Source organism: Notechis scutatus, chromosome 2 (genome assembly GCF_049901735.1).
Source record: "Notechis scutatus isolate UNSWTSFEM ecotype Mainland chromosome 2, rNotScu1.2, whole genome shotgun sequence".
In the NCBI taxonomy this organism is placed as follows: Eukaryota; Metazoa; Chordata; class Lepidosauria; order Squamata; family Elapidae; genus Notechis; species Notechis scutatus.
In genome coordinates, this window is record NC_142010.1 from 156,938,858 (window position 1) to 156,964,830 (window position 25,973).

The following is a 25,973-nucleotide window of genomic DNA, read 5'->3' on the forward strand; positions in this document are numbered from 1 at the left end:
ACCATGTAGCTAGACCGTGATCCTAGCCATGCCAACAGAAATTTAAGTTCTTCACCAGGAAGCAGCTGTTTGCGTTGGGCGGTACTTGTGAAAATGGTCTTCCATAGTAGGTATTCTCTGTCTGGCTTGTCACTGAATTTGTACACACTGCTGGTTGCTAAGTCTAACCTTCCACACCTTAGTGACGGTTCTGTTACTTCTCTGTGAGGGCAAGTCATCTCTTCGTATGATGTCCTCGTAGGCGTGGCGTTCTGACTCAAGGGCATGTGTTGTGGACGGTACATGGTTCGCCAGAGAGTACTTTATAAGGAGGTCGGTATCTGCCCCCACATATGTAGGTAGTACCTTTTGAGGTGGGGTGTGGGTTCCATGCTGTGCGTCAGAGTTGTTTAGCGGTTATGGTGAGAACTCTTTAGCCTGGGGATTGAGTGTGGCAATTGTGATTGGTTGCAGGTCAACTTGTTGAGAAGTTGTTGTGAGCACTGGTGGGCTAATTTGCTCACCTGGTAGGCCATGAGATGTTGGAGTAGGGATGCTAGTGTCAGGAAGAGAATCTCGGACCTTAGTATGTACAACATCAGTTGGGGAAGGTTTGCTGTTGGTGGGAAGTGAATCTCATACTTTAGGTCATACAACGTCAGTTGCATGACTGACGTGTAGAGTCTGTGGTTGAGATTCATCCCTGTGCTTCCCTGGTTATGGGAGACTGCTAGGCAACTGAGGCAGTTCCATCTGCTCGTTTTGTAGTGAGTGCTGCTCATCCACATAGGCCTTGACCCATGTATCTGGGGTCTCTTCTCCCAACTCTTTGAAGTTAAATTGGAGGGAAGTGTTATCGGCCATCTTCTGCCATGCTGCGGCACGTGCCATCTTTGTTGCAGCGTCTCTTTGCCGTCCAACCAACTCCAATTTGGCCTGCACTTTGGCCATTTTTGCCTGTTGACTGGCCTGGGCTTTGGCCTGTTGAGCTGCTATTTGAGCCTATTGAGCCGCTATTTGAGCCTGTTGAGCCGTTATTTCAGCCTGTTGAGCCACTATTGCTGCCTTCTGCCATGTTACCTCCTCTGTGGCACGTAGCTCTGCGTCTGCTACTGCACCATCTACTTCAGCTTCTGCAGCCCATTTGGCATAACTTGCTGCTTTGGAGGCCTTAGATGCACCGCTACAATGGGAGGATGCTCTGGAAGGATGGTAAGAGCTGGCAGCAGAGAATTGGTGTGAGACACTGGAACCTGCTTGCGATCTAGCCAGTTTGAGATGGAGGGAGGAGGGTTTCTTAGAATGGTGGGAAGAAGACACATGCGATCGAGGAGCCATGTCGGATGTGGCCTGCTCCCTTGATGCTACTTCCTGCTGAAGTGCATTGTGGAGCGCTGCCTGGAGGGCTGTCTTGCTTGCCTCGACACAGTCTTGTGTTCCTTGTGAAACTCCTCGAAGCATTGGATGTGTGTTAGGAGTTTGGGGTCACCCAGTCTTGACTGGATGGACTTGAGGTTGTCTTCGCTGCATCTTCACCGTGCGAGAAGGGCATCTAGGTCAACTAGCAATGTGTGGAGTTTCTCGGGGGGCAGCTTGTGTTTTGGGGCATCACAGATCTTCTCAAGCTCCACCCATGAGTCTGCATAGTGGCGATATTGCTTCTTCCAATCATTCCTCAAGTGTTCTTCCATGGGTTCGGTAAGCTTCTTACTCTTTCTGAGGTCATAGGCTTTCGGAGGTATTGCCGCTTCTGTAGAGATTTGGACATCTGAAACTGGGTTTCGGGAACCAGGCTCCATGTTTACATCAAGGGTGGGTGAAGGGTTTAAGTCCTCTGGTACTTCAGGGACATCCGTCATGGCTGAAGCAGTTGTCATGTTTCAAATTGGTAAAAGGTGACTTTGGAAAAAATTAGGGATTTTCCGTGCAGTTCCCTTTTTTGTACTAGGGTGCTTTCTGCAAGCAGAAAGTAGAATTGCTGCTGGATTTAATAGTTGAGCACGTAGGTGGTGCTGCAGAGTCTGGGCGATGCTAGCACAGCACGCAGTATGGCTGTTTCTAGGGTGCATTGTGAGCTTGCAACACAAGGGGGCACTAGAGGTTGCATAGCGAAGTCTGAAGACTAGAGTGCTGAACGCAGGAATATGCCTGTTAGTGTCACTTGCTCCACAAGGTGGCAGTAGAGGTTGCGTAGTGAAGTCTGAAGACTTGGAGGGCTAAACACAGAAATATGCGTAGCGAAGTCTGAAGACTTGAGGGCTAAACGCAGAAATATGCCTGGAAGACGCTGTTGCTACGCCCATGTTAGGTTGCAGTTACTCCTGGGATCTTGAATTAAATTGATTAAATTGTCCACAATAATTGCAAAAAGGGATTATCATTGCAAGCACGTATTGGTAAACTCTGGGAAATTTCTCCTTGACCACCAGATGGTGCTGTGGGATGCTTTGCTTGAATTTGTAGTGGGGGGTGAATCCCAGAGGAATTTATTGTTTCCTTGCTGAAAGAAAAACCAATCAATCGAATACAACACTCCAAAGGTTTGCTTGCAGTGTTAGATGTTTTTTTAATTGTTTAATAAAGATAGAGGAACATGAAGAAATTTTAAGGTTTTGAACAGAAAGAGAAATTGTTCCTTTTTAAAACGTTGCTAGATTTAGCCTTCTTTGCTTTGAAGATGGTCTGTCAGTAATGAATTATGACCCCCAATAAAACAGCCAGAGTAGTTGTAAAAATAGCTGGAGAGGCTTCTTTTATTGCCTCTGAGCTGGAAAAATGCAACCTTTCAGCTGGAATAAGCAGGGAAAAGTTAGTTTTCCTTTCTAGAAATGCCAGCAAGATTTCTGAAACTTTCTCATTGCATTTAGAAAGGGTTTGTAATTGGATGAATACAGGGATGGATGAGAGATACTTGGCCCCTCCCTTTCTTTTGCAAATTGGTTCTTTCTGAGTTAGGAGTTGTAATTTAAGACACAGCACTTCTTTCGCTGAAGAGAAAAGGAGGGGGAATTTGCCCCTTCCTGGCTTGATATGAAGACAAAGGAATCCTGCCTCAGTAAAGGAAGAGGGGAAAAAAAGGATCGAAGGAGGCAAATTTGATTGCCTTTGAAAGTCAGAGCATAGGATATTTAAAAAGCCTCTTGCATAACAGGGGAAGGGGGGGATTCTTGCCTCTCCCTGCAATTCAAACTGAGGCAGAGAGCTTAGCATTCCACATTCACTCCTGGCTTCAACATTACTTTGCTTTATCACAAATCCAAATTAACTGTCTTTATACTGATGGGCTTCAGGACTTCAAATTAACCATCTTTTTACTGTTCTGTATCCTGTACAGATGCAGATAGATAAACTCAACAAGACGTCCATAACAAAGTACTTTTATTGGTTCATCAGGTATCCTCATAACTCACATTTGTGACAAAGTTCTTCTTTAATGACCAATCCTTTGCATATCTGTCTTGTAGGTAAAAAGATGGTTTATCTCCTATCCTTTTTCTCCCATCTTGTAACGATAGAAGTAGAACAGTTACCACGAGTCCATGAGTTCAGCCAAGAGTGAGGAAAACTCCCCCAACCCATCGAGTGACCCCAACCCATCAATTTAGTGACCAATTAGGATTACAGATGTGGTCACGTGACATGGACTACATTTCCCAGGATACCTTAACTACATTTACCATGATGCATTCCCTTAAGGGAACAGCTCACAATTGCTACCTGACTATCCAATTCCCATACACTGGGCTGCACAAGTATTGCAATCTCTCTGAAGGTATTGAAGATAGAAACAGGCATGGAAAAACAAAGAAAATCTTCCCCCCAAAGCCCCCAAACTAAAAAGGAGGATCTAACTTTAAATAGGTCTGCTAGAGGATATCAATAAACAGATCATAACTGGTTTGTTTGTTTTTTTAAAAAAAATCAAAAATGGAAGAAGTATAGAGATGCTCTGGACAGTAAAGATATCAACATCTAAGATATCTCACAATATATTCCCTACTTTACAAAAGTTTCTAGTATGAGAAGATGAAGATAGAATAGCACTCTGGTCATTCCCAAGTTAAAAGGCTACAGGAATTGATGCCACATTCACAGAAATATGTCAAGCAACAAAGAAGAATCATTGAAGGGTCTCACTAAGCCAGCAAATCTGTAGAGTGACATAGTGGCAAACATATTGGAAGATATATTTATAGTATGTATCAATATATACCCAGAAAAGGAGATATATCAGCATGTGCAACTATTAGAGAATATCCAGAATTTTACCTGCTATCAAAATAATACTTAGGATCATCCAACATAGATTAGAACCCCACATGGGAAAGGGAATACTAGATGTTCAAGATGACTTTAGAAAAGGCTGAGCAACAAGAGCCATTAATGCTGACTCACAGTGGATAATTAAAAAAGCCAAAGGATACCCAAGATGTCAATATGTATTTCATTAATTCTAGAAAGGCCTCAGAATGTGAAATATATCAATCCCTGAACATCTCATTGTTCTATATACAATCTGGGAAACCATAGTATGAACAGAAGATGATGAAACAGCCTGGCTTAGATCAGCAAAGAAGTAAGGCAAGGCTGTGAACTCTCTTATTTATTCAAATTCTGTGTGGAATGTATATTGAAGGAAATTAGACTGAAAGAGGATGAGTGTGACTTTAAAACTGGAGGAAGAAATCTCAAATGCTGTGCTGTGTTGATGACACCACTCTTGTTGCTGAAAATGCAAATGCTTTGCAGATTTTAACACTGAAATTCAAGGAGCACAGTGAAAAAAATGGGTCTAAGATTAAATATAAAGAAGACCAAACTAATAACAGGCAGACTAATAATAATAAAAACAAGGACAAATAGGCTGAAAAACAGCTTCTATGCCAGGGCAGTAGCTCTTTTGAATTCTGCTGTAGTGTTGGTGTGGTGTTGGGGGTTTCCAGTTCAATGTGTGAAGGGTGAAGGATGTGTGTTTGTGTTTATTTTCACGGTCATGATGTGCACTGAAGATGGTGTTTGATTTCGTTGTACGAGGTGCAATGAGAATAAAGTAAACTAAGTAACTAACTAAGCAGTTAAGAATAAACAATGAAAATACTGAAGGGGTGGATAGTTTTTGCTTTTTGGGATCAATCAACAAGAAGAATCAGGAGCCAAGACATGTAGATTAGTACTTTAAAAATATAGACTTTAAAAATATGCTTTAAAGAAACAAGATAGAAAAGAGTATTGACACTTTTGAACTATAGTGTTGGAGGAGACTTTTGAGAATATCATGGGTAACCCCCCTCAAAAAAATTAACAAAGGGCTAATCAAATACATCTTAAACCATCCATTTACGTCTTAAACAATCATGCTCAATTGATCATACTTTGGACAAATCATGCAAAGAACTAACTACCAATGGAAGCAAATATGTAGCTCAAGGTTGAACTGTGGGATCCTTGGTACTTTCTGAGCTTGGCTGTTGTTGTTTTTTTTGCAGCCATTTCATTACCAAACTAGGTATGATGTTACCTTGTTTGGTAATGAAATGTGCAAGAAAATAACCGAGCTCAGAGAGCACCAAGAACTAGCTGTCTGAGGAAGTCTAAGCCAGGTGAAAGGAAAGAGAAGAGGACAACCAGCAGCAAGGTTACAGTTGCAATTACAGAGGCAATGGGTACATTGATGGAGGATCTGAAGGATAAGCTAAGAGACAAATAATCTTGGAGGAAAAAAAATCTATGTACCGGTATATATCATTATCAGGAGTTGCTGGCACTTAATCAATAGTTTTTGCTGACTCAGGAATGGGTGACCCTCAGTGAAACTCCCATTCCCACATAAACATTTCTGACAATGAAAACCAGACCTTGTTGACAATGTTTTGGGCTATCCCTGAAATAGTAGTTTGCTTTGTGCTGATGGTATAGTGGAATTGAGTCAATGTTAGCTGAGCTTTCGTAACTGTATGTCTACTGTTACAATATAAGAAGCAGGCACAGATTGAAGGAACTAATTGCTTTCTTGAATGAATACTTAAGACTGGTGCCGCTGAAAGAGAAAGCGCCTCCCCCTACTGCTGAGTTAAAGTGACATCCACCCCTCCTTGAGTCAGCAGAAAAATACGCCAGAATGAATTTTGCTGGTGCCACTACAAGCATTACTTTTATTTAGAATTTTTCTCCTCTTCTTTGTAGTGACAAGGAATGCAACTTCCTCCAGATTCCTCCAGGTTGTATGAGGGAGACAATTGGGGTTGGATGGGGTGGGGTGAGAACCCACATTTTCACTGTTACACTATTTCACCCTTGTCCTAAATCAGAGGCAATCCATCAAGTGAAAGCACTTACTTGACTGGTGACTGAGCAATCATGCCCTATTGCACAATTCTGGAAGATCATCAGCATAGCTCTGTTGTGTTCTGCTTTATCACTGATAAGTTTGCCTTCTTCAGAGATAAGGACAAGATGAAAATTACATTCCAGGGACACAGGAGAAAAGGACGCTGACTACATTAAATATGTTTTTTTTTTTAAAAAAAAAAACCTCAAAGGCAGACTCTGGCCTTTTTCAAACCCCCAGTTTTCTGTTTCTAAATAGTTCGCATATTTTGCTAGATTTCCAATATTTCCTGAACATTACTGATATGAATTTGAAAAACTCTGAAACATTAGTGTTTAAACTCCAGCTGTGTGGGGCAAGTGTAATTTTGTAATTAAAATAATAAAAAACCTACTAAATCGTTCAGACAAGGATTCTTGCCTAGATTTTAGGAAAAATATTAGCAGAGTAGCAGATTTTGAAACTACAGTATGAAACTCATATAGTTTTAACAGGAAAATGGAGTTCTAGTACTTACTAATTATATAAAAGTAAAAAGTAGAGATTGTAAGTTTACTATGTAATTTATGACATCAAAAAAGGAAGCCACTGCTTTCCGCCCCCTTTCTCTTCCCCGCTTTCTCCTTCCCCATTTTCCTATTGTCTTTAGTTTAATTTTAATTTTATTTTAAGAAAAACGCCAATACAAATTTTAAAACTCCAAAAATTCCCCCCCTATTTCTGATACATTTTGTCATTTTAATGACTTTACAGGCCCTCCTTTTTTCTTCTCTCTCTTTTTTTTTTGTTCCTGTCAAGTAAAGAGTAATTTACTTTACCTCTCTAACCAAGATGTTCCGATCAGTGCAGTTGCTCTCAAATCTGCAAGAGGGAATCTTAATATATAAAGAAAAAAAGTCAGTCTGAAACCCATTTGGCTATAGCAGGGATCCCCAACTCTTTTGGACGCCGCGCCCGCACCGTATATCTAGCTGGGCGCCTGCGGCCCGGTACGGCATCAATTGGCGCGCCATCTTTAGATGAAAAAGTGCTTCCGTGACCTCACCCGGAAGCACTTTTTCCAAAGATGGGCGGCGCCCGGTGAGCTTTTTCGGGTAAATGGCTTTCACCCGAAAGCTCATCGAGGGAAGCGCGAGGTTACCTTGATGAAGGGTGCTTCCGTGAGCTTCACCCGGAAAGCTCACCGGAAGCACTTTTTACCAAAAGATGGCGGCGCCAGCAACCAGCGGCCCGGTAAGAGTTGTTCCATGGGACTGGTACTGTCCGCGGACCGCGGTTGGGGACCTCGGGCTAGTAGGGATAAAGAGATTTCTTCTACTGTAGATTGTTTCCCCCTTTCTTTTTACTTGAGTCCAAGCATCTCCAATCTTTGGACACATTTGCAATTCTGAGAGCATATGATATGTGCTGTCACAGAATGACATTACACATTAACCATGAAAAAAAAGTGTTATTGCCCCCTGTGGCCTTTCAGCATGCTAATCTACCATTTCAGCTTTCTTTTTCCTGGACAACAAGGGAGCATTTGCAAGCAAAGAAGTGATCTGTAGGTATGCTGATCACATTGGTACTCCAGCAAGGAATTGTAGAAAACTCATGTGCACGCAATTCATGTGTGTTTCTATGTGTGTCACATACACACAGAGTTCTTGTTAACAAATCTTGAATGGAACTGGCATGATTATGATGTTACTAAGATCTTTTAAAGCAAGCAAATGGTTCTAATAGCATGGATCACTGGATAGAGGGGAAAAACCAATTTGCAAGAGCAGTTTTCAACTGGCGGACCAAGTCTACCCTTCGTTTGCTCTGAAGCAACAAAGCTTGGTGGTATTTGGCTAAATAAGTAAGTTGATCTGCAAAGAAGGTGAAGAAGCAACAAAAATTTCAATATATATATATAATTTTTATAGTGTATAGATGACAATATTTAAAATTTTAAAATAATGTCATAATTAATTATAATTAATATTTTGCTCCTGAATTCTTTAATCTCTCCACTTATCCACATGCTATTTCCTCAGTCTGCCCCATGATTGATTAGTTAGGCATCTACCTTGCAATTGTAGGATGGCCCACTCTATCTTTCACATAGCTGACTAAACAAAATATAGCCACAATTCTGTTCTGTAATGATTTACTCAACAAACACAACTGGTTCAGCCTGTGTTAGTTGCAGTTTAAACCAGTTAGTGCTGACTTTCAACTTTGTTTTGGCTGCTGCCAGAAGTTCCTCTTAAGGGCATAATTCTGTGGCTCCTGCCACAAAGGGTAATAGGATATATCAGATTTTCTTCTCATCTCTGTAATTGGGAGGAAATTTCAGGTTTGGAAGGAGGGAACTTCTACACCTCTGCTTGTTTTTCAAGTCCGCCCCTTCTTGAAATTAGGAAATCATCACCTGTATTGTGAGAAGGGTTGATGTTATATAGTCTTCCAACTGCTTGGAAAAACTGCCAAATCCTGACATTGAATAGATTTTATTCTCTCACCACACTCAAAATGGAAAAGATTTCTTTTTTTGGCCAACATCCACCTAAGAAGAACAGCAAACACTGCCTGTAGTTTCCTGCTTTTTTCATTGGTCTGCAGCTCCTATATCCTAGAATGCAGTGGGCAGAGCATGACACTGCTGTCTTTAGGTCCAACCTGTGTCTTAACTGCAACAGTTTTATGGGGTGTGAACTATTGGGTTTCTTTGTGTCTCCACTCATGTTTTACTTCTTTTGCATTAATTTTTGTCTTTTGACAATCCATTTTTAGACATAAAGACTCAGCCAAATGATACAGTTTGTCAAAAATGAACTTTGTTGCTGGAGAGTTTTGAGAATTCCTACCTCGCCTTCTCATCAGCTCATTCCCCTAAATCAGTGTTTCTCTACCTTGACAACTTTTAAGATATGCTAGCTGGGGGATTTTGGGAGTTGTAGTCCACATACCTTAAAGTTACTAAGGTTGGGAAACACTGTCCTAAATGCTCCAATGCAGATCCAGTGACATGATACCATTCTTGCTTGTTACAATAGAGGCAGGAAAAAATGCCAACAGTAAGAAATGCAGATTATATTATGCAAAATTGGAAAAAATCTATAAATATGCCTGATTTAGATAACAAATGAAGCCTTTATCAGTTCTTCATGCAGAGTATGGATATGCTTAGAAAGAATGTGTATTTTATAAGTACAGATTCACACAAACCAAGTTACAGTTAATTCTTGCTATTTGCAGATTCTGTATTTGTAAATTCACTTATTAGCTAATATTTATTTATTACCATAAAGTCAGTACTCGTGATGCTTTCACACTCAAACATGCATATGGAAGAGTGATAAAAAATTGAGTCACGCAATGCAGATATTCCCAGCTGAGATTTCAGTATTTGCTAATTCAGTGTTTGTGGCAGCCATTGTATGATTTCTTTTACACATTGCAATAAGCTATAGTTTGTTGTTTTGGCTAGTTTCTTCTATGAATTCAGCCAATTACCATTTATTCAACAAATCATAATTAAGGAATTAGCAACAAGTGTGAACTCTGTCATAGAGCAGTCTAGGCCAATTTATTTTAATATATTTAATATGTAATAATTAAATCCCATTTATTTCAGTATACTTAAATTATAATAATCTCTTGTGTTTAAAGTCTTAATTTACTTGCATGTGCTGTCTGATTTGAGATCAATAGTTACACAGTGCCATCTACTGATAATCCTAGCAAAAACAATGTTGTTCTGGTCAGAAAAAGTTGGAAGTAACTGAACGAATGAACTTCAACAACAATGATAAGAAGCAGTGTGAGCAAAATTCCAGCACCATGTCTTTGCTGTTGTGGTCTGAGCTGGAAAAAGAATGAGGGTTCATAGTGAATTATTCCACTATTCATAAAGCAGCAGTGAAAAAGACAAATTCCATCTTATCATTAGAAAAGAAATTGAAAATTAAAACGCCAACATAGTAATGCCTTTATACAAAAAGTACAGTATGGTGTATGGTGTAAGTACAGTATGGTGTACAGTTTGGGATATAACAGAAAATGCTCAATAATGCTAGCATAATCATGAAGGCAAGCAGTTTTCTTAGAAGAAAAAGTAAACTGTTTGGGATGCTTTAAACCAGAGTTTTCAGCCTTGCCATCCTTAAAATGTGTGGACTTCAGTTCCTAGAATTGGGAATTGAAGTCCATACATCTTACAGCTGCAGAGCTTAAAACTGTTTTAGACTAACATGGGGACAGGGGGAATGTGACCAAGGGGTGTGCTACCTACAGCTGGTAGACAGGATTCCCCCCCCTTCTCTTAAAATTTTAGGACCAAGGAGCTATCAATGAAGCTGAAATTCACAAATGCCCAGCAATTTGATTGGGAGATTGTCCTCTAAAAGTTACAAAATTTTATCCTAGAAAATAAGCCAGTTGTGATTAGTTCCTCACACCCTTTTGTAAGTCTCTCTGAATAAGCAAAGAATTTCTCAAAGCAGCTGACGCTGAAAAGCCTTCTAGAACTTTCTGTTTGACACAAGTAACCAGACCTATTTTATTTATTTATTTATTTTATTTATTTGATTTGCCAATTGTTTACAAGATAATAAGTATAAGTGTATACATAGTTGTGAATACATGAAATGGGTACATATAAGAAAAATAAAAGAATAAGAGAAACAATAGGACAGGGACGGTAGGCACGTTGGTGCGCTTATGCACGCCCCCTACAGACCTCTTAGGAAAGGGGTGAGGTCAATAGTAGACAGTCTAAGGTTAAAGTTTTTGGGGTTTGGGGAAGAGACTACAGAGTCGGGTAGAGTATTCCAGACATTGACCACTCTATTACTGAAGTCGTATTTCCTGCAATCAAGTTTGGTGCGGTTTACTTTGAGTTTGTATCTATTGTGTGCTCTTGTGTTGTTATGGTTGAAGTTGAAGTATTCATTGACAGGTAGGACATTGCAATGTATGATTTTATATACCATGCTTAAGTCAGACCGAAGACGGCGTAATTCAAGGTTTTCTAGTTCTAGAATTTCAAGTCTGGTGGCATAAGGTATTCTACAACGAGTAGAAGAGTGGAGAACTCTTCTTGTGAAATATTTCTGGACTTTCTCAGTTGTGCTAATATCAGATACGTAATGAGGGTTCCAGACTGATGAACTGTATTCGAGTATTGGTCTAGCAAATGTTTTGTATGCTCTGGTTAGTAGTGTGATATTACCAGAGAAAAAGCTACGTGGGATTAGGTTAACAACTCTTAATGCCTTTTGGCTATGTAGTTGCAGTGGGCTCTAGCACTTAGATCATTAGAGGTGAGTATTCCAAGGTCCTTTACAGAGCTTGGGTCATCAACAAGATCTTGACTATTCAGCTTGTATTTTATTTTCTGATTTTTTTTGCCAATATGTAAGACAGAGCATTTATTTGTTGAGATTTGAAGTTGCCATTTGTTTGACCATTCAGATACATAGTCAAGATCTTTTTGTAGGGTAGCAGTATTGTCTGTGGTATTGAACAGCTTTACATCATCAGCGAAGAGAACGCAATTGCTCTTAATATGATCACAGAGGTCGTTTATGTAGAGTATGAAGAGAGTTGGTCCTAGAACACTGCCCTGGGGGACACCACTATTGACAGGTACTGGATTTGATAAGACACTCCCGATTTTGACCATTTGTTGTCTGTTTGACAGGAATGCTTCTATCCAGTTATTCAGTTGTCCAGAGATACCATAGGATTTTATTTTTAGGAGTAGTTTGTCGTGTACCACTGAATCAAAGGCTTTACAGAAGTCTATGTAGATTGCGTCTATTGCTTTGCCCTGGTCGAGTTGTGTCGTCCATATGTTTTTGCAGTGTAAGAGTTGCAGATTACAGGATAGTTTTTTTCTGAAACCAAATTGTTTATTGGAGAGTAGGTTGTTTGTCTCTACGTGGAGGATGATGGATTGGTTAATAATTGATTCCATGACTTTACAGGTGACGCAGCATAAGGAGATTGGCCTGTAATTTTCAACTAGGCTTGGGTCTCCCTTTTTGAAGATGGGGATGACTGTGGCTTGTGACCCTAGGTTAGGCAAGGAGCTGGTCCTGAAAGATTTTTCAAAGATTATGCTTAGAGGTTTGGCTATGGCAGTGGATAGCTTTCTTAAGAAGTAGGCACATATTCCATCCGGTCCAATAGATAGAGATGGTTTTAGATTGCGTAGTGATTTTTCAACATTGTCTTCTGTGAAATCGATATGTATTAGATCATATGTATTAGATCATGTATTAGACCTAATGTAGAAGATTCAAGCTCATTATTGTATTCTGCTTATTATACAGAAATCTCCCCAGAGCACCAGCCTTAGCCGGGAAACAGATAGATAAGGATATATAGATAGAGCTTAAGGCATCAGGGTGTGTGGGTGTGTCAGTTCTGGTCCTCTTGCAACTGTGCAAGGACACAAGACTAATTCCGCTCTTGAGGCTTCCCTCCTGCCAGACTGGGTGTTTCCCAACACATTCTCATGATAGAAATAGATCTTCTGGTCACTTAATTCTATTTCTCCAGTCAAGCTGAAACTAAGTTAATCAATTAAAAATAGCAAACGGGAGTAAATATTTTACTCAAAGTTCCTTAATCCCCCGCTCCCCCAAATAAGTTGCTCAGACCTACTTCACGTATAAAAGGAGAAGGTCTGTAAACACAAATAGAGTTAATTAAAATGGTCTCCCAAGGCGATTGCATATTCACAAGAATAAACATCATAGATGACATGTATCTATACACAACCATACCCCTCAAGTGTCACCCTAGAATCAGCACATACACACTTCCACACCCAGGACAACCTCCTGGCTACTGTGGTTAGGGTTACCAGATGTCAGAACAGGCAAAGAAGGGCAGACAATTGGAAAGGAGGACAAATAGGAAGAAAAGGGGGACATGCTGACTGTTTCTTCACATCTGCAACAAAAATTATACTAATAAACTGCAAAAGAAAACCATTTATCAAATTTAAACATGCCCAAGGGATGTGTGATGACCCAGAGTATATCAGAAATATAACAAAACCCAAAACATAACTAAAAATCCTTTAATGCCTTCAACTTGGCTTCATTGTTTAATTGTTCACAGTGTAGGAGTAAACTATTTTCAAAATAACATTTCAAAGGAAAGAAACAGTTCAAATTCAAAGAGCCAATAACGAAGCAAAAACCAAAAACAAGCAGCACTGAATAAAGTTCCACGACAGACCAGGATAGATAATTGCCAACTTCAGGAAGATAACCAGGTACAGTCCGTTGGAAGAATGCCAACCAAGATAAACCTTCTTTAGGAATAAAACACTAATTTGTCTCCAGCGTCTGTTAGCACGCAGGTCCAAACTCTTATGCAAATCTCACACCTGCAACCCATGAAGAGGATCATGGCCCTCTCCTCCCAAGTAGACCATGTTTTACCCTGATCCTCTCCTTCCTACGTGCCCTAGGATGGATAGGGGATGGGCCTGAGTCCTCCTCTGACTACTCAGCTGGCCTCTGCCCTTCTCCAGCCTCCTCCACAACCTCCAGAGCCACACTTCCACTCCCTGTGGGCTGTTCCTCCTCTTCCTCATAGTCAGTCTGCACCAAGGGCATGATAGGATGCTTCAAGGGAGTCTGAGTGGTTTACAGATATAAACCACAACATCATAAAAAGAGGTGTAATTAAAAGTAGAATTAAAACAAAGTGAAGAATAAAATAAGTTAAAAATGCAAATTAGAAGGCAGAGGGAGTGCCCTCAAGCCACCAACCAACCCCAGGTTTTACATGCTGCTTTTCAATCTTCCTGTTAGTTGGCACAACCAGGTCTCTTTCTAGACTCTTGTCAGTCAAAATTCTTTAACCAATAGGGTCCATAACATACCTGCCTCCCTGCCTGCCTGGGTAGGATGGGTCAATGTAAATGGGACAAGATGATTCCTCAAGTAACCTGGTCCCAGGCCATGAAGGACTTTAAGGTGATAATCAAAATGTAGGCCCTAATCATGTATATGAAATTATCTTTTCTGACTTCAGAAGACTGGTTTTTCATTTTCAATGTTTTCCAATAAAACTTTATTTTGAAGAATGTTGGCTCACCATAGTGTAGAATTAATGACAATTTGATTTTCAAATTTTACCGTAGAATACATTAACCATGGATGAGAAGGGCTGGATTGAAGCTAATTGCTTGGATCAGGAAATAAATCAAATAACATAAATCTAGGCTGTTGAGTTAACCAACAGATGAGGAAAAGAAGGAAGTAGATAATTTACAAAATTCATATACATGAAAATTTGGATGACTACTATGATGAAAACAGTCCATTTGAAAAAAATGAATCCCAAGATACAGAACTCAAAACGCTGGACAATATTTAATTTTATGCCTGCTGGATGGATAAAATGAGGACAAAAAGTACATATCTGTCTTTTTCCAAACATCTGGTAACCTTAACCCATATCAGTGACCTCTCTTCTGCCATATAACATACAGTAGTCAGTGACTAAAATCAGCTTTACCGTTTTAATTCAGATTAAATGAAGGAAATAAATGGGTGGATTCCCTTAGCTACATTTCAGGTATTGCTTGGAAGGAAAACAACTGCTAATTGCTCTCATGAACAAAGAGTAAAGCAACCTAACCATTACCAATTACAGTATAGCTTATAATAGGATGGAATTTGTATGCAATAGAACAAACCAAATCTTTTAAATTTTGTTTTAATCTGGTTTTTAGTTTTGTTGTTAATGATGGCTTTTATATGAATTTACTGTTTTATTTGTATACTGCCCAAAGGCATGATGCTAGTGTGATAAGCAGTACAGAAATTTGTTCAATCTATCAATCAATGGTAATTTCTAGATTTTGTTGGAGTTGTCTGTGGTTGTGAATAAAGAAGATAGTAGAAGTGGTCACCGACTCAAATTAATGCTTACAATCAGTAAGTCATATAACTAGCACTGGGAGCCTTCCTTGATACAGTCATTTCAGAATATAAAACTGGGGAACATGGCATTAAGGAGTTCACATGAAAGTCTAGATATAGAAAGAAGGGCTCTATCTGGGTACACAAGATAAACAAGGGTTCTTTCCAAAGTAATCGAGAGGAATGGCATGAAATATTCAGAAGAGACAGAAGAGTCTTCAGGAAATAGCAGAGTTCTTTAAAGAAGCAACTGCTATTAGTGAATTAGCTATTATAAACTCTTTTGGGGGTTTTTTTTTTTTTTTTTTTTGTTTTTTGTGGTTTGGGTGGGGGTTGTGGGGGTCTGGGTTTCTGTTTCGCTTGCTTTTCCGTTTTTTTCTGCCCCCCCGAGGTGATTACTGCCCCACGTTGAGGGCGTTTGGTGGGGTGGTATCTTTTATTAGGCTGCTATATTTAGTAATTCTGAAAGTAGAATTCCTTTATACAATAGAAAATTATAGTGTGGAAAATTAGTTCAGATCTTTCCTGACCTTGACAATCATGATTGAACCACACTTGAGTCTTACAGATATATCTTCTGATAATGTGGATAGATTGTGGGCTGAAGCCAAACAATTGGTTTATGGATAGTTCTCAACAGCCTCATTGGTGATACCTCTCACAGTTGCTATGTGAATAACTTAGCTGGCTTAGACACAGTAAATTTGATGACAGATTGACAGAGTTGGAAGGGACCTTGTAGGTCATCTAGTCCAACCGCCCCCCCCCCCCAAGCAGGAGACCCTACACCATTTCTGACAGATGGCAGTCCAGTCTTTTCTTGAAAGCTTCCAGTAATGAAGCTCCCACAACTTCTGAAGGTAATCTATTCCATTGATTGATTGTTCCCACTGTCAGAAAATTTCTCCTTATTTCCAGGTTGAATCTCTTCTTGTTAGTTTCCATCCATTATTCTTTGTCTGGCCTTCAGATGCTTTGGAAAATAGTTTGACTCCTCCCTCTCTGTGGCAGCCCCTCAAATATTGGAAGACTGCTATCATGTCTCCCCTGGTCCTTCTCTTCACTAGACTAGCCAAGTCCAGTTCCTGTAACCGTTCTTCATATGTTTTAATCTCCAGTCCCCTAATCATCCTGGTTGCTCTTCTCTGCACTTTTTCCAGAGAACGTATTTTTTATAGTGTGGTGACCAAAACTGGATGCAGTATTCTAGGTGTTAACGCTTTATTTATATTAAGGCTTTATAGAGTGATATTAGTACTTCACTTGATCTTGATTGTATCCCTCTGTTAATGCAATTTAAGATTGCTTTGGCTTTTTTGGCTGCAGCCGCACACTGTTGGCTCCTATTTAATTTGTTGTCCCTCAAGTCTCCAAGATCCCTCTCACAATTACTGCTATTAAGCCTGGTTTTACCCAGTCTAGATGTGTACTTTTTGTTTTTCTTGCCTAAGTGTAACCTTTTACTTTGCTCTATATTGAATTTAATTTTGTTAGATAGGGCCCAGATTTGATGATCTTAATCTCAAGATGAGAAAATAATTTAAGGTAACATAATTTCTTGCTGTTGAAAATGGGAAGATGATATCAGAAAGCTATCAAATGTTTATTAAATATAAAATATTTACAATGATCACTGTCAAATCAATTGGCAACTGCAAATTTAAGAACATGAGATATTAGATTCTGCAGCACTATGTATAATCAATGATGGGTTAATATCAGCCTAGTGAGTATATGTGGTTGGATAATCATTCCCAATATATCCACAATATTATCAAATTCAATTTAAAAAGGTAGAACTTCTGATGTCCCTAATCTTAAGGTCCTTAGATTGTCATTATAGCAGTAGTGATATTATTATCTGATGTGAGGTTAGCTACAAAATTTGGCAAAAATCTATTAATCCCATTGAATTCCAGTAAAATCTCCAGCCAGTTTGTTGTACTCTAGTCTGGTGGAAAAGTAATTAGGAAGCCTTCCAAGTGATGATATGTTTGTTATTTCATCTGATATGTCTGATAGTTCATCAATCGTGAATTAGAAAGGCTTGTTGCATTATTTAGTTTCACTTTGCATGGATTCCTTCTCTCATGAAATTTCTTTTTATAGTTTCAGCATCTACATTCGATTTCTCTGTAATGTGAGGGAGCTAAAAATTTAAAATTTGTTGAGCATCCAAGATCAAGGCTGGATCCAGAAGTGCTCCCAAACTAGAGCAACTGTTTATTTCATATATCACAGTTCGGCATTCTTCTTTCATGGTAAGACAGTACCCAAGATCAATAGCTAAGGCTCAGTTTAAGCATCCTGTTGGTGCACATTTCTTATAAAGTAATAGATGTGTGTGTAAAAGCAGAGTGTGGAGGAATGAGAAGAGATGTTTCTTTGATTTTCCTCTATGAGCTTTCTCCTGAATTTCCTTGATGAATTGTGACTGGAAACCTGGAAATTCAGCACCTGTTACTTATTCACTAAACGAAAATCAATATATATTTTTTATGAATGCATTACGCCAAAGGAAAAAAACAGATCACATGTTTGCATTTCCATGTGAGGTTGGTGTGAAGTCATGAGTCCGATTGAGAATCATATTCAGTTGAGCTATTTTAGAAATTACTACTACTCTGTGCGGTTTTTGTCACACATCAGGCATGTATGGAACAAAATGTCAAAATAAAACCCTGGTAACTCAGGGGGACGTGTTTGTCCAGTTCAACAGAAATCGTAAACTGTTTTCAGAAGACAAAATAGCTTCTATGCAAAAGAGAAACAGTTTCAGATGAATCTGAAGCAACTCTAAAATGATCTTTAATCTATACTTTTGCACTTTTAGTAATAATTATAATCGCAGATGTGTGTATTTTGAAATCTACAAAACTTTTTAATGAACAACTCAAGCCACCAGACTCCGATGACAAACAAGAGGGCAAAGCTGTATCTCCTCTCTCCTCATGTCCTGCTGTTTTCCTTTGCCTCATGGGAACTTGATTTTTTTGGCTTCTTATTCCTTTTCTCTGCTTGCTATAATGGTGCTTATAAGTCAAAGGAGTACTATAATCAATATGGAGATATATTCTTTTTTTTTTTGAAAAATTTATTTGAGTTTTCACAAAGAAAAAAACATAATACAAATAAAACATCTTTTTTTTGAAAATAGCATGGTCCCGGGTTATCACTCCTTCATACAGACACAAACTCAATTTCATGCTCGTTTTTGTGTTTTATTCCATATCTTATTTCTGTTTTACATTTTCTACATAGTTTTTCCCCTCTTTTAATTTTCTTAACTTTATTTTGATTATCTCATCTCAATTCAAATCATTATATTATACTTTTGTCTGTCCTGTTTCAATTTCATATTATCTTTTCTCATTAAACAAATTTTCCCCTGTAGTTACTAATTGGAGTATGACACCTTTATATCTTTTAATTTTATCCATTCAACTCTTATTTAAGCTTCAATGTATACCTTTAAGATTACAACATTCAATATAATACATAACTTCCAATCAAATTCTGCTTGGTATATTCTTAAAATACACACTATATTCTTTAAAAAAGGTTATATATATGTAAATAAAGCACTCATTCCATTCCAATTCAATTCTATCATTAATATTCATTAAAATCTTAACATCTTCATTAATAATAGTTAAAATGTTTCCATCCTTTCCTAATTTAATTCTCTCATTCACTTTATTTCATTTATTTATTAACAAACATTCCACTAGATTAAGATAAATATTTTATCCATCATTTTAATCATATTTTCTAAAATTATTTCTATTTGTAATATAACAATACTATCTTATGTACCTTTGCAGAATCCCTTTTACAATTAAGTTTTCACCCATTGTCTCTAAACAGGTTTATACTTTCAATTCTTATACCTTTTCTCTGTTTCTCTATATCTTGTTTCTGTTCTTTATAACTTCTTTTCCTTTCCTTCTTCCCCCTCTTCTTCTCCCTTCCCGTTTTACCTCCTTGTCTCTCAACTTCTAATTCTCTCTTCTGTAATCCCCTCTTCTGTTGCTTTCTAATATTATACTTATTTTTCAAACTATTCTTCTTCTTTTTGGTTGTTTTTTCAAATCTTAAACTTTTCATTCTCTTTCCCCCCCTTTCCTTCCCCCCCCCCCACATAAAATTACTTGATCATTAAAGATGGCTTCTTCTTTGTCCCAATCTTCTTGTTCTGCAAGAGTTTCTTGTTGTTTCTCATAGTTCCAGATCTCCATTTCTAAGAGTTGAAATACGAAGCCAAAAGAACCTCTCCCTTCTTGTGCATCTTCTTTGTACTTTTAAAGTTCCATTTTCAGTTCTTCTAAAAGTGGTGCCATTTTAAACACTTTTAAACAACCACCCAATTGATTTTAGTCATTTAAATGCAATAACCAAAAATCCAAAGATCACCAAGTAATCCAAGTAATCCAAAGAATGTTTCTTCTTGCTTCTTTTTTCCACTTTCTCTTCCGGGTTCTATTATTTTGTTGCCAGGTTTCAGTTCAAATGTATCTTTTAGGAATCTTGTTGAGATTTCACTGTAAATTCCTTTTAATTCCAGGCAGTCTCCTCCATTTTTCCAGATCCTGCCCTTTTATTATTTTTCTATCCTTTCCTGCTTTTAAAAGCTTTTAAGTATCCAGAAATCTTTATTATCCCTTTGACATTTTATTTTCAGCTTAAATGCCTATTGATGTCAAAGTGGATTTCCCCCCCCAATTTCTTGCTTATGTCTCTTAGCTGACAGTATAAGGAAGGAAAGAAAAAAAAACTAAGTCCTTTCCCTTCCTCCTCTCCTTTGCTGCTTCAAAATCTTCTTTGGGAACAATGTTATTTTTTTATATTTTAAATTCCAGGGTACCTTACGTTATTGCTTTTGTGGTTTAACCCAGTCAACCAAAACTTTCTCTTCTTATCTTCCTCCTGCACATTCTTTTCCAGTCGAGTTCTTCTTTGAGGTGGCTATTTCTCACCACTGCTGCAACCACCTTTGGGAAAGAGAATAATGGCCAGCTGAGGAGGAGAGATGCGGCTCTCCTCAACCCTGCTGGCAATCTCCTCCCTCTTTACCACCTCTACAGGGTGGCTTAGCCCCAAAACCAGCCGGCTCGGGGCACTCCAGCAGTGAGCACGGATTGAAACCGCGCACGATCGCAGTTTCAGTCTGTCAGCAAAGAGACTCAAACCGGAGTTTTTTCAATATGGAGATATATTCTGATGGAGGAACCTGACTAGCAGAATTTTACTGGCATCAGAGAAGCAGCAAGCAATATTTTTTCCTTATGCAGAACCCTAATGTCCTGCTCAGTCCCTTTTTGGCATTATAACATTTTCTGGATCTCAAGCCCATCTGCTCCACCCGTTTCCTCTGTCTTGTTCATTTCATAGTTATCTGTGAAATAATTGTCTCTGTGTGTGTGTTGGGTGTGTGCGCGCACATGCATGCACACATGCCAATACACATAAACAACTATATGTATTCAAATTTATGGAGACAGATAATTCTAACAATACGGAGTCTCAAAATATTTCATTTAAGGTTTTAAGAGACTTCTGGGGCACTGTGTATGTATGAGCAGGGGATTCTGCTCCAAAGTGCAGGGACTGCAAATAAGAAAAGAATTTTAATGTTAAAGAATACATATTGGATTAATTTCCGTGCAATTGGAATTACTCCTAGGAATGATAGGAAAATGGAAACATTTCCAAGGAACATAAATATGTTATTATGTATTTTTGGTCATAATGGAATCACAGTTATTACATAAATTAAATACACATAGACATACCTACACGCAATGCCAAACAATCCAAATTTGTCCCTAGTAGTGAAATCTAGTACTGTCTATGGTACAAATGAAAAATCCAAAAGCGTCGTTACCAGATTTGGATAACAAACTGGATCATATGACAATGACTCTGCAATGGGAATGGTAATTCCAGATGGTTTTTAATCAATATTTTTTGGCTTGATATGAACAGTGATAGATAATTTACAAGAGATCGTTTAGTAACAAGCAGCATATCAGCAGACTAACATAAACAGAGAATTAGCTCAGATTGATTACCCCTTACTTCAATCCTAAACATGTATTTTCATTAAGATGAAAATGGGAAGAATTTGGCAAGAAATAATTTAAAATACAAAATTGCAAGATTAAGTTGTCAATTAAAAATGAAATATTTTGAGACTCCGTATGGTTAGAATTATCTGTCTGGATCCAAAATCTTCTGATAACGTAGGCAACATTGTTCTGAAGTAATTGCAAAAATGAGGCAGAACCTCATCAAATCCTGATTGAATTTTAAAACCATAGAATACAAAATTTGGCCTATATAGTGGCTTTATTTATAACTTGCTGTTGAATATGACTGAAAAACTGAACATAAGCTGCAGTCTAAGTTCTCTTTAAAATTTTAATATAGATGTTAATTCTGCCTCCTGTTGTTTAGATAAAATTGGAAACTGCAAATCTTTATTCCATTCAGTTGTTAATATTTGTTATCAGAAAAATACAGCAACAAGTATTTTTATAATACTAATTTTGACTTGTGTAATCTCATCAGATTTAGTGATTATTTTTTAATAACCTAGCATCTCTGAAGCTGAAAATGCTGCTGGTCCAAACTGAGGGCTGTAAATGCTGCAGTTGTAACTGCTGCCAGTGGGTGGCAAAAGACAAATGATACTTATTTCTTAATATAGGCAACAAAATACTTCATTATCATTGATAATACTTTAGAGTAACAAAATCCCAGCAACTCTCCAGATCATTCGTCTAATACGGTAGGCTATTTTCAATTTTAACATTCAGATTACCTGATCTTGTCAACTTAACAAGAAAAAATTGATAGAATGGGTCCCGTCCCCCCCAGAAATAGTGTATTACAACCTTTGAATCATTTACATGATTTTCATTCACATTGAAGTGAGAAATCTACTTGAAAGTGAGATATATTTTTCAGTAGAACGGGTAGATCCTTCTCAGTGCAGTGCTTGTACAAGGCATGGTAAACAACTTCCGAAATCTTGCTAAGAGCAGAGGTCCCCAGCCTGTGGGCCATGGCCTGCTAGTGGGCTGTGAGGGAATTGCAAATGGGCCGCAGAAACGACAGCGAGGTCAAGAGCACGCAGGTGCATCCTCACTTGCTTGAGCAGTGGGCGAGTGCATGTGTGTGTGTGTTCCATTTGCATGAGCAGCAGGTGCATATGCACCCCACTCATGCAAAGAGTGCGTGTTTGCCTGCCATTTTGCATGGAACCATCCTCTCTTGCTCCTGCCGGTCCACAAAGCCAGAAACATTGGAGAACTCTGGCTAAGAGAACTTCAGGGATTAGTCCAGGCCGGGAGTCAACACTGATTTAAGGCATAGTGTACACACACACACACACACACCACACACAGAATCCAATGTTTTTACTTCTAGAATCAACAGCCAATACTTTCTATTTCAAAGATAATTATAGTAAGAAAAAAATTATTACATATGTCATTATTATATATCTGGATACAAGGAATAGACTAAAGACACAACAAGATTTGCTTAATGAAGGAAGGAATATGCCATGATTGTATCTGCAAAATGGAAAAATAAAAAAGCAGATTTAAAGAAGAAAGATGGCAGAATTTGAAATAGTTCTACAGAATGAAGATTATTTATTAGGATGTATTTATAAATTGTTATTTAAATATGAAATAGAAACCAAAGAAATAAAAAAGTATGATAAAATGGATGCAATATTTCAAAGAAGTAATTCCAGTAGATCAATGGAAAAACATAAGGAAAAAAACACAATAAGTTTTACCAAGCTATAATCTGATGGAAAATTGGTTTAAAATTTTCTACAAATAGCACCAGTAGATGGTATATAACTCCAATAACGATAAATGTCAGAAATGCCACAACAAGGAAGGAATGTTTTACTATACATGGTGGTTTGATTAAAATACTCTCAAAATACTGAAAAGAGATTCATGAAAATCAAATTGGAATTAAGACCAACAATATTTATATTAGCAATGATGTCCCAAAGACCATAAATGAAATGTACAGGTAGTCTCTGAGTTACAGCGATAACAGTGACCAGAATTTCCATTGCTAAGCGATGTTGTTATAAGGTGTGATATCACATGACTGCACCACTTAGCAACAGCAATCCTGTCAGTCTCCCATTGCTGGTGTTAAGCAGTAACACCTCAATCCCTGACCTCAGTAAGATAAGAGAATGCCTCCTCTGCCTCTGCTTATCTCCCTCCATCTCTACCCTTTTGGCCATCCTGCATTCTACCACCTCTGCCAGCATTGAGCTCCACATGCCCTGCCCTTGTGGGCTCCACTTGCTCGGCTGCCCTGCCCTCTGCTCACCCTGCCGGCCCTTCTGCCCCAAGCTGATCTTTGCTTCCTTCTTCTTCCAGTTGCTAAAGAGACATGCCTGGACTGGCCCTTCACTGGCAGCTGCTGGTCACACCAAGCTTTCTTCCCCAGGTTGCATGTGGCCTTGTCAAAATCACTTATGGCTTTCCCACAAATGAAGAATTGGCAACTTACATGCGAAAAAGTGGCTTTCTCACACATTAAGAAATGGCAAACTCCACTTTTAGCAGAGCCAACTACCACAATGGAATGAAGACCCAGTAAGTAGATCAGCTCTTCATAATTTCTCTCAGGACAAAGAGAGGACATGAGAGACCCTGAAATGCTCCACCCAGTTACTTCTCCTTGCTAACCTTCAAAATGTTCTTATCAGTAACTTATAAACACGGAACTTCTTTCCCACAGGAGACGGCATTTCTAGTTAACGTCATATTTTCTTCAGATCTAATCCAAGAATTTCATCTAAATTCAGAGTGGTTTAAACCAGTGATCCCCAACCTTTTTATGCCGCTGCCCGGTACCGGCATCAGTTGGCGCCGCCATCTTTTTGATGAAAAAGTGCTTCCGGTGAGCTTTCTACCCGGAAAAGCTCACCGGAAGCACTTTTTCATCAAAAAAGATGGCGGCGCCAGCAAACCAGCGGCCGGTAGGACTTGTTCCGCTGGACGGTACCGGTCCGCGGACCGGTGGTTGGGGACCCCTGGTTTAAACTTTTCCAAAGCCATTATAGCCATCCTTTTGCTGTAGTTTTTAATAAACAAAATCTTACAAAGCTGGAAACACAACCTTTTCTATTCAAAAAATGGATTAAAGATGAACTCTTTCAAATAAAAACAAAGCTTGAAGTTCTGAATGTTTTTCAATCTTGAAGAAGTAATAAGAACATTAAGTTCCAAAAAGATGAGGCTAGATAGAACTTTGAATCCTTAACAACTTGGATTTTCATGTTCCTAAATTGGGAGGGTGTAGGATACCCATCCTCGTGTATGTAAATGCTGCTGCCATTGTATCTTAAACCCCAGTTGGACTAAAAGAATCAGTGAAAACTTATTGTCCTCCACATCAAGCAAAATAAGGTTACACTTAGCTATAGTAAATTTTTTAAAAATAGATTTTGTCAAAAGTGCTAAATCAACGGGATCATAGAGGGTAACAAGATTGAGCAGGTTTTATGTTTCAATATCTGGGAGTTGAAAGCACATTGTTACTGTACATATGCCAAACAGCGCTATGATGCTCTGCTGCCATTAAACAATTCTTTTTTTTAACCAAAAGGGAGAGCTAGTTCCTTCTGCTCTCAAACATTTTAAAACTAAAATATTAGCTCAGTTCTTATATGCAGCATAGATGGCATCTATGCCTCTAAATAAAACAAACAAACAAAAGGCAAAAGGAACAACTGAAATTCTAGCTTTACAAGGAATTCTAGCCTTATAAGGTTTAATGTTATCTTCATCCCCATTAAGACAGGGATGTCTTAAATTGAAGCCTTGGCCTGAAGACTGATGGCGTAAGAGAGAGTCTGGGTGAGCAAGGGGAAGGAGTCAAATGGAAAATTAATCTGGAATTCCTATGTGGTAGAAAAGGGCAAAGTTGATCTTCCTTGAATGTCATTGCACCTTATCTGGCTTTATCCAAGTATGAACTGTCAGTCTGAGAAGATTCTTGTTATAGCTCTTGAGCAACAAAACAGCTAACTGAACTCTTCACATGAGGATCTGGTTGTTCATGCCTAACAGATGATTAGCCGTTTATTTAAATTTGCATTTTTCCCTATCAGCTTTTCCTCTTGTACTTCAAGTGGGCCAAATTAGTTTCCTATGATTTTTCAGCTTAGTTCCTTCTTACAATACTTTTTACAATAAAAAGTACAATAATACCAGACCTCTACTCCTTTAAAGGATAAATGATATGGAATATCATTTACAACAGTAGAACTAGATTCCAAAGAGTCCTGATATGCTGGTCAAATAACTGACATTCCCCCATTCTCCCTAAGTTAAAGGACATTTGGAGGAATGGCAAGTGGCACATTCTGTCATTTGCTTTCTTGCTGGGTAACTACTCAAGCACACAGGTGCCCACCTACACTCACACACCACCGTGTCATTTGAATGAACTTGTGTATGAGTTCAGGAGAAATTGAAACCATCATTCATGTAACTGTTGTGTTGTAATTTTTATCTGGATCTAAGAAACTCATTTATTTTACTTACGTTGCAACAGCGTTCCAGATCTTCAGTATACAGTTTCTGTTTTCTCATTCTAATGATAACATTGCTAATATTTTAGGCAAATTTTCCTTGGCAGAGATCAAGACATATCATCAATAATGTATTATCACACGTCTAATTGTTTTATATTCT